Below are 8,142 nucleotides of genomic sequence, written 5' to 3' on the forward strand. Positions count from 1 at the left end.
ATCTTCAGGCTCCACTTCTAATTGTAGTTCTCTTGCTATTTCCACCACATCGCCAGTTACTTCCTCCACTGAAGTATTAAACCGCTCAAAGTTATTCATGAGGGTTGGAATCAAATTCTAAATATTAATGTTACTATTTAGACTTTTCCCCTTGAATCACAAATATGCTTAATGGCATCTAGAACGGTTAATCCTTTCCAGAGGTTTTCAATTTGCTTTGCCCAGATCAAAGAAATCACCATGGCAGCTATAGCCTTACCAAATGTATTTTTTAAACAATAAGACTCAAAAGTTGAAACTACTCCTTGATCCATGGGTACAGAATGAATGTTGTGTTAGCAGGCATGAAAATAACATTAATCTCTTTATATATCTTCATCAAAACTCTTGGGCTACTAGGTACATTTTCGATGAGCCGTAATATTTTGAAAGGAATCTTTTTTCTGAGCAGTAGGTCTTACCAGTGGGCTTAAAATATTCAGTAAATTGCTATAAACAGATATGCTGTCATCCAGGCTTTGTTATTACATTTATAGAAAACAGGCAGAGTAGATTTAGCATTATTCCTAAGGGCCCTAGGATTTTTGTCTCTAAGAGACTTTTAAAGACCAATAGGTTCTCTCAGACATTCTTCTTGAATTTGCACTAGGATTAGCATCTTAGATTAATAATCTGTACCAAGAAACTCGCCTGGAGATTCTCAGGATTCTTGGGCATGTTTCAAGAGAGGTGGGGGAGGTTGAGAGTTCAGCAGCAATAGAGGGGGAGAAGCAGTAGGTCTGGAGCAGGGGGTTACAAAACCAGACAAAGAATTGCCAGGGAGCCTGGGGCTGCTGGGTCCTGGGTGCTTGGTGCTGTTTTAGGGAAAAAGACCCAGGAGATGAGCTTTTGAAAAAGAGAAATGGAGTAGGGGTGAAATCTACAGGGGTTGATTACTTCATAGGTTCTCCCCAAAGTTGGCTTTGTTACTGATTTTGAAATTCACTAGTGTTATACCAGTTCACTTAAAGCATAGTTGATAGATTGCACTAGAAACCAGCCTTCACCTGCGGGGCAAGTGCAACATCAGATGCTTGTCCGTGTTGCAGAGCGTGGTTTTTGTCTTGATCACCAATCTGTTTTTCAGGATTTTCAATACAATGACTGGCATTTTGCTTGAGAGTAATAGAGTCATCTAAGGGAAAATATTGAACATCTAATGTTTTTAAGAATTACATTTTTAACAGGCAATGTAAGTGGATCAAGTGGTTCATCTTTTTTGTAGGCTGGATTATTTACAGGTTATGCTGAGAAAATTAACGTATCAAGAATTAAGTATTTATTACTCTGGTTTCTTCAGAGTCAAAGTCGAATTTTGAAAGAAAAAAAGGATTTCAGGGGCTTCTAAAAAATGCGGTATAGGTTAATGGTTTTAGTCATAGCTCTTTAAAATGTCTTTACCACCTCTCAGAGGGACTTAAATTTCAGCTGTCTGAGCTTGACTAATTATTGAGGTAGAGTTAAAAGTTGTTCAGTGCTCAGAGAGGACAGGGGAAATAAAAGCAGTGAACCACAAAACTATGTCAGGAAAGTTTACTTTTCCTGGTCATTGAATTAACGAAGGAACAAGCCAGCTCCGGTCCATCTCTGTCTGTCTTCGCATCACCCTGGGCCTCTCTGCTACAAAGGGGGAAATATTTGTCAGACCCAGACACTTTTGAACAACGGAATGCTCCTTTATTAGAATAAAAAGTTGGAAATTTCTAATTCTCACTTTCTATCCACTTGCTTGAAATGTGACAATTATGTTTCTGGGGTGTCCTTCAATAGATATAAGGATGAGAAGCCATGGGGCAGAGAATACAATGCCTGTCTTTTTTTCCTCTGTGGAAATGGAGGGTGAGCAGAGTGACTTGCAGGTGTCCCTCTCTGCAGCTGAAAGGAATGCACGAATTTTGAAAAAATAGTACTACTTTTTTTTAATTGCAAAAAAGAATGAGAAACAAATGCTAATAGTTGCAGCTAGAAAATATGCCTGGGAGAATGGTCTTTATCATCTGCTTTTGAAGTAGGGGCTGAGAAAAAGATGAAGTCAGGGAGAGAACCGAAAGGGCCTATCAGGCTCTATGGGCACTAAGACACAAGTGATGCCTGAGGGAGAAACTTTTCTATAAAGCCATTTCAAACTTGCTAAGTGATTTGGTAAGAGTAATTTACGTGGTATTCTAAATGGTATATCCCTGTTTCATCTCCAGACAAGAATTCAAGTGATGTTTATAAAGATCCCAACCTCTGTTTAGGGATGTCTAAATACATTCGGTAATTAGCTTAACTTTGATCCAATGCAGTTCTTTCTCTTAGTAACATAAATAAATCAGTGAAAAGTTCTGGAACACTCTCTCTTTTCAGATCTCTGCCTATTAATATAAAACTCAGTTATTTCTAGGAATGTGGTTAGCATTTGATGTTCACTTTTTAAAAATTTTGATGTCTGGTTTTCCTGTTAATAAATAATATTCAACATCTATTAATAAGAGTTCCAAGTGAAAAACTGTGTAATTAATGCAATGCCTATTTTTCCTCATAAAACAAAACATGAAAAATGTTCCATATGAGAATATCCACACTTTGGCAGTATTCTCATTATAATCTGCATCCCAGTTTCTCACTTTCTTATCAGAAATACTTGACCACATGGCAAAAGCAATAGAAGGGACAGTGTTCACCTTCCATACCAGTGAATGACTTATATTCAACATTTTGTGTGTGTCATTTTTATGCATTCCTCTACCCTAGAATCCAGAAAGAAAAGGGTTAGGTAGAATTACCATTTAGCTGAAAAGTATCACAGGCTAGTAAATATCAGACATACTGTCTACCTGCTCTGGTCCCCGTTTCCTGGCATTTCCTCAGTTGTGTTGTCTGAGAAATTGGCTGGCCTCAGATCAGACTCAAAGATATAAAAATAAGTATGATTCCTTTTATTATGAAGAGAGAAATAAATGGACATTTAATTATTTGATCTGAACATATATTATTAATGTACAACATAGTCTTGTAACAATAACTGATATCTTTTTGTAAAAAGATTTTGGAATGCTATTTCAATCTGTATAATCATGAGTAAGAGGTTCCAGAACAGCATTCTCACATAAAACAGCACTAACCCAAAGATGATAAACATAATGTACTTTAACGGGGCTGGACATTTTAAAGCAGTCAATGAAAGGAAGGCTCAAACAAGCCAATCTATTCTCATTCTGAAATTAGACATTTTAACGTAATTTAAAAATATAACTCTTTCTGAATTTAATAACTCATAACTATATAAAGAAAAAAATTTATTTGTATCTCACCACTTAGAGATCATCACTGACAACATTGTGAATGATTCCTTTTCAGACTTTTAATATGCACATAAAATACCACTTTTTGCAAAATTGAGATCCTGCTGTATATGTAATATTGTACCCTAACTTTTTATTGAAAGTTAAGTTTCTTCGCCCATGTCATCTTATGTTATTTAAAAATAAACATTAGCTTTTTGTAAATGAAAATTACATGTTGATATGTTGAAAAAAATTCAATACACTGATTGATTGTGTATTGTGATGTATAGTGAAATGTGATGTGATGGAAAGGAATTCTCTCTTCTCTCATTGCAGACTTCAGTTTTATTTCCCAGGATTGAATAACCATGGCCAACAGTTTCTTATAGACACCAGTTTTCATTAAAGTTGTATCATACTATTGCAGTGAGCGAAGCATCCCACAGAATTTTTGTGAATGAAAAAGGGAAAGTTCCCATGCTGTTCATTTAAGAAAATGTGAAAGGTCATCGTTAATATGAACAGTATTGTTTATGTGATTGTGCAGGTGGACAACCAAGGATCTGTACAGGTAAACAGCTCTTCAGAGTGTCACTACAATCAAAGGAGTTAGAATAGCCAGTGACACTGGCCCCTAATAAAGACTGTAGCATCCATGAGAAAGGCAAGGTATTGTCATGTTTAATAGAGGACATTGCACTCCACAATTTTTCCCAGGTATGCTCTGTATGCTCTTGCATCTTGAAGGTTGTAAATTCAGGTGCCTACCTGGCCAGGAGAAGCAAGTGACTGAACTGGGAAGCTGTGGGAAATGAATAGGGAATGGTGGAACTATGGTGAACAGGAAAGAATGTGTAACAGGGTGAGGGGAAGTTGCTACTCAGACTGGTACATTATAGAAATGCAGTCCAGTATTATCCTTCTGATTTGTTAAAAAGAGAAATAAAAGACCTAAATTTTTCTATGAATTTTGCCAATTTTTAGAGATTAGCTATTTATTTAAAAATTTAACAACCCTGAACTGAAAAAACTTGTCTAGAGGCTGCCTTAGAGTATGACCTTATTTTCCTACCAAAAGGCCCCCTTGTCAAGGACAACAGTTTCCTTAACTTTTCCTGCAAGCCCTGGTCTCACTGAGCTCTGGAACATACCTCCCTCTACTTATCTCCTTCCCCACAGGAAGCCTGTGTGACAGAGCTGGCTGGCACAGATGCTGACATTACATCACATCACAAGTTTCAGCATATTCAGAGCAAAGATGAGCAGGGGCTTGGAGCAGGGGTAGAATGAGGACAATCTCACTCTTGCCATAGACAGAAAGTGGTGCTTTGACCTCCTCATCCTGTTGCTGTGATAACGTGGTGGGTCTCCCAGGACTGCGGGGATGGACAGGACCCTTTGCTGCAGCCCCTACCCAGGAGCTTTTCAGAGCAATGCTTGTGTCTGTAACAGGAGAGCACTTAGGGTAGAAGTTATGGGTAAGAGATCTGAATATGGTATCGTTGGCCTTTCTTAAAAATCAACTTAATGCGGCCTAAAACATTTTTCCCCACTCTAAGATATTCTTTCTGTAATCCAGTCCAACTCCCTTTATTTGTGTTAGCAGATTTGCCCTTGAGTGTCCCTGGGTGAGTTTACTTAGTTTCTTAAGAGGGAGAAAGAAAGCAGATTCAATTTTACATGAGTAGTGAAAGGCAAATACCATCAAGAAGTTCCAGGGGGCAATTGTAGATGTTTTTCACAAGGGGAATTTGAGACTGTGCTATGTAAAAATGACAAAAGCTTGCTAGAAAGAGTCAACAAACCAGCTTAGAAGCTGATGTACCACAAAAATGATGGCCACTTGGCATGGTATGGGTGGGACTAAAGAGAGCTGGACCCCAGCGAGAACTGCAGGTCCTGTCTTTATGATGGAGCAGGCATCAGTTTACTCAAAAGGCTTACGACGCGTGTCTTTGCTATCCTCCTACATAAAGGGGTGCCCTATTATTTGAATAGTAAAATATGGACTCAAACAAAGCTATAGATCTATTTTTCCTAGTTATTTACATTTCAAATTAGTGAGATCTTTTTAAATATTAATATTCTTCGACTGGGTAACACCACTTACAGGAATTTATTCCAAGAAAACAATTCTAAACAATAGCAAAAAATGGAAAACAAGTTAAATATTCAATAATGGTGAAATGGTTAAGTAAAGCACAGTTTATGATCTCAGTGAAATGTTACGGAACCATTGCAATGACTATAAAGATTGTACAATAACAGAGAAAATGCTTATGCTAAAATGTTGTCAGAAAAGCAAGACACAAATTTCCAAATAAGCATGATTATATATTATGCAAGTCAGCCAGCCAGCCAGCAAGTAAAAACTCTTTTTTATGGGAAATATAAGATTAGGGGAAAATTCACTGAAAAGTTAATAGTAGCTCTGTGTCTGGGTGATACCAGCTTTTTCCTTCTTTCCTTAATTTTCTGCGTTTTCTTAAATGAGTGTGTTTTACTTTTATAATGAAAAAAGTATAAATCCTTAAAATGAAACTTAAACATGTTTTAGAAAATGACAGCTAACACTAAAATGAAGCAGTCTCTTCAACAAAGTGCATTTCAGGTTGTCATGAACAAGCTTTTCTAAAGCAAAAAGGTTCATTTAGCTCCATAATGATCCAAAAGCACAGCTTCTGAGGAAGAAAAATAAATTCAACTCTTCCCTTGAATAGCTTTGCCCACACTCTGCACAGAATCAAGTTAATCATTCCAGGGATGGTTTACAACCCAAAGATGAGATTTTATTATTTTTATCATAATCTCAGCTAAACCTTGTAAAAGTGGTCCAATCAGTCAGAAAATTAGCTTTATTAAAATCTGATACATTATTAAGTCAGGGATTTCCATGGAAGCAGATTGAGAAGGTTGAATGAATGTAATGTGAAGTGGAATTTCCTTTCATTTTGTACCCCCTCCCCTCATAAATCTGTGTCCTTCAATTCCATCAAGCAATCCTTTGTTCTAACTTTCTGGGCAGGAAGTATGGTGAGAACTGATCAACTTTCCTAACACCTCTCATGATTTTTGAATATGCACATGTTTGAATACATCAAACACATCTGCTTCAAGATAGTCCATGCTAAATATTCTCAACATGTGTAATTCATATACAACACGAACTCTCTTCCTCTCTTCTCCTCTTTATGTAATAGCAGCTCACGATATACACACACTGTAGCTTTCCCAGCCTGATTTTTTAAATGAAGGAAAACAAATTTGCAACAAGAATGTGCAAAGCAGTATGCTGCTATGTCCAAATAACCATCAAAAGTAAATTAAACTGAGGGAAGAGGAAAGAAATTTAAGCCTGAGACTTCATTGTGTGATTTTTCAAAGGCTTTTCTGAGCTTTCTTTTCTCTATTATCACCTTACAAATAGCCTAACATATGCCCATTGAGAAGAAGTGGATACAAATGTTTGTTTTTGTGGCTTTACTATCTTCTTCTGGACTTAATGGAGGAAGTTTTTAAAGAAGATATTTTGTTATTCTCAAACAGCTTTTGCTTATGTTTCTTTGTAGTAACAAAAAGACATAAAGTGAACACACAAAAATAATCATTACTATTGATGGCACCTTGACTTACTTTTTCACATTGTTTTCTTGGTGTCTGTGGTTCATGTTGCTAGAAAAAGATACTGGTGGGTTGACAACTATTTCCAAGACCCTTCCACAGGGATGTGTATGAATTAAATGTGTGTGTATATGTAATAAGTTTGACATAGGCCAACTTAATATTGCCTTTCCCCAGTCATTAGCATCTTTCTTTTCATTTGTCCAAATTAAATACTACGTGCTTTTTGTCTGCCCTCTTTCCCAATTTGCTTGGTTGCATCTAAAATGTCTTCAAATCCGCCATTGCTTATCCTTGAAGGAAGAGAATTACTGGCGTTGAACATCCATAACAAAGCTTCAAATTTGGTTCAGAAAGTAATCTAGTAGACATTATTATCTGTATTTGGGCTTCAAGTTACTTATACGAGGATGTTCAAAAAATAAGGATACTCATGTAGAGTTTAATTGAATAGAATTCCTAAGAAGTTAAATGTCATTTACGGAAAAGCATATCCAGTTCCTACTCCCATAAGCAGCACTCAACAAGGGCGGGGTGGATGTTCTGCTGCTAAATGCTGCCTGGCAAGTCCACAAGTCCTTTCCTTTCCTAGCTGGTTTTCAACTTATGAAGATATCTGACCTTTACCCTATGGTTACTTATTTCCTTTAAAAGTCAGGAAAAATGAAATACTTTATTTAAAATATCTTATAAAAGATGGCATATTCTTCAAAAGCCGGCTCCTGCCTCGCAGCTTCTCCCTTCCCCCATTTTCACTGGGATTTTAAACATGACTCTTGTTACCCAAGTCATGGCAGAATTTTATCTTCATTTCTCACAGGTTCCTGACCAGACCGAAATTTTATTTTATCTTATTTTTGAGACAGGGTCTTCATCTGTCACCCAGGCTGGAGTGCAGTGGCTGGATCATGACTCACCACAGCCTCGACCTCCCTGGGTTCAGGTGATCCTCCCACCTCAGCCTCCTGAGTAGCTGGGACCACAGGTGTGTGCCACCATGCCCAACTAATTTTTTGTAGAAACAGGATTTTGCCATGTTGCCCAGGCTGGTGTTGAATATCTGGGCTCAAGTGATCCTACCACCTTGGCCTCCCAAAGTGCTGGGATTACAGGTGTGAACCACCGCACCCGGCATCCAAAAATTGTAAAATAGCAAGAGCTTGCAAATTGGAATAAACGATTCTATAGGTGTTCCAAGTACCCATTAAGACCT

The sequence above is a fragment of the Colobus angolensis genome, unplaced genomic scaffold (genome assembly GCF_000951035.1).
Source record: "Colobus angolensis palliatus isolate OR3802 unplaced genomic scaffold, Cang.pa_1.0 Scaffold298, whole genome shotgun sequence".
Classification (NCBI taxonomy): Eukaryota; Metazoa; Chordata; class Mammalia; order Primates; family Cercopithecidae; genus Colobus; species Colobus angolensis.